The sequence below is a fragment of the Myotis davidii genome, unplaced genomic scaffold, assembly GCF_000327345.1.
Source record: "Myotis davidii unplaced genomic scaffold, ASM32734v1 scaffold46, whole genome shotgun sequence".
Lineage (NCBI taxonomy): Eukaryota > Metazoa > Chordata > Mammalia > Chiroptera > Vespertilionidae > Myotis > Myotis davidii.
In genome coordinates this window covers 1,148,386-1,150,745 of record NW_006383006.1, presented here as the reverse complement: position 1 = coordinate 1,150,745, position 2,360 = coordinate 1,148,386, and the positions used below count along the sequence as shown (strand labels likewise).

The 2,360-nt window shown below is 38.1% G+C and overlaps 1 pseudogene; it reads left to right on the top strand.

The window, feature by feature from the left end:
• The first annotated feature begins 1,008 nt into the window (after positions 1–1,008).
• Positions 1,009–2,360, top strand: part of LOC102770651 — a 6,993-nt pseudogene continuing 5,641 nt past the window's right edge.

Genomic DNA, 2,360 nt, shown 5'->3' with positions numbered 1-2,360 from the left:
ATTAAGCATTTAGTATTTTGCTTAATCTTAGGGAGTGGGAAGCAAAAATTATAAAATATTAGAAAAGAGTGGTACAAATTCCTAAATCACTTAAAGATCTCACTGGAGAGATAATATAAAGTCACATTAAATAATTGCCTGACAACAGAAACAGACTGCAACTAGATGTAAAAATGTATGAATATCTGCTGGACTTCTTTCTGGCCCGTTTCCCAGATGAGATCTTACATATTATGTTCACTCTTAGACCAGTTTGATTGTTTGAAAAACCTAAGATTTATGAGGGTAGATACAACCAGTCAAAGCACAGAAGTTTCCTGGATGGATTGATATAGTAGCCATGTGAGGAGAGACTGGAGAGATGGTGTTTAGACAGGAGGCTGCTGCAATAATCCAATAAAAGTGATAAGGATTCCTATTGATAGTAGGAAAATGGAAGATGAACGTGTAGATAAGTCAACAGCACATGGGTTTCCAATTGCATGTTACAGTCAACCTTAAGATGCAGTATTTGAACATCAGCGATGATTATGGTGACAATACTGAATTTTAACAGAGTTTCATTAAATGCTTGATTTAACTGAAATTTTAAAATGTCAAAAGAGGGAGGGATGAATAATAAGTGGCAGGAAGGGTGGCCTTAGTCAGGAGCAAGGACATCCTCCTTGAAGATTACCCTTGAGGTTTACCTGAGTCTGCCCTGAATAGCATCTGATGTGTCTGGGAAGAACAAGATCTAACCCACATAGCCAGACTCTATCCCTAATTTCAATCCAACAAGTATTTATTGAGCACAACTATAATCCAGCACACTACTAGATTCCTGTAAAGTATACCATAGATACATGTTTTAAGTTAGTTTCTATCTTTAAACATCTATCTATGCAGAGTAATACAATGTTCATCTTGCTTTACATGTGTAAACAGTTAGAAAAAAATAGGATGTAAGTGCCAAAGGTATGGTAAAGACAAAACTGGTTTTCTTTTAATTTCTTAAATATAGCAACCATGTTCTACTCTTTCTTCCTGACTGGTACTCTGACCCCCACCCCAATTCTGCTTGGCTCCCTCTTTCTCACCCTTCAGGTTTGAGATTAAATGTCACTTCCTCAGAGAGGCCTTCCTGCTTCCCTGTGTAAAGTAGCCCTTTTCTGTTTATTTTTCCTCATAGCAATTTCATCACCTTTAATTACCTGGTTTATTCACTTATTGAGTCCTTTAATGTCTGACTTCCTTACTAGACTATAAACTCTATGAAGACAGAGTTACATTTCTTTTATTTATTTATTGCACTATTTTATTATTTTTTTAAAATATATTTTATTGATTTTTTTACAGAGAGGAAGGGAGAGAGATAGAGAGCTAGAAACATCAATGAGAGAGAAACATCGATCAGCTGCCTCCTGCACATCTCCTACTGGGGATGTGCCTGCAACCCAGGTACATGCCCTTGACCGGAATCGAACCTGGGACCTTTCAGTCTGCAGGCCGACGCTCTATCCACTGAGCCAAACTGGTTTCGGCTATTGCACTATTTTATTAAATCTTTATTGTTCAGATTATTATAGTTGTTCCTCCTTTTTCCCCCCATAGCTCCCCTCCACCCGGTTCCCACCCCACCCTCTGCCCTTACCCCCCCACTGTCCTCATCCATAGGTGCACGATTTTTGTCCAGTCTCTTCCCGCACCCCACACACCCCTTTCTCCCCTGAGAATAGTCAGTCCACTCCCTTTCTATGCCCCTGATTCTATTATATTCACCAGTTTATTCTGTTCATTAGATTTTTTTATTCACTTGATTTTTAGATTCACTTGTTGATAGGTATGTATATGTTGTTCATCATTTTTATCTTTACCCTTTTCTTCTTCTTCCTCTTCTTAAAGGATACCTTTCAGCTTTTCATATAATACAGGTTTAGTGGTGATGAACTCCTTTAGCTTTTTCTTATCTGTGTAGCTCTTTATCTGACCTTCTATTCTGAATGATAACTTTGCTGGGTAAAGTAATCTTGGTTGTAGGTTCTTGGGATTCATCACTTTGAATATTTCTTGCCACTCCCTTCTGGCCTGCATAGTTTCTGTTGAGAAATCAGCTGACAGTCGTATGGGTACTCCCTTGTAGGTAACTGACTGTCTTTCTCTTGCTGCTTTTAAGATTCTCTCTGTCTTTTGCCCTTGGCATTTTAATTATGATGTGTCTTAGTGTGGTCCTCTTTGGATTCCTTTTGTTTGGGGTTCTCTGCGCTTCCTGGACTTGTAAGTTTATTTCTTTTGCCAGAAATAATGACAGAAGTTTTTTGTCATTATTTCTTCAAATACGTATTCAATATCTTGCTCTCTCTTTTCTACTTCTGGCACCA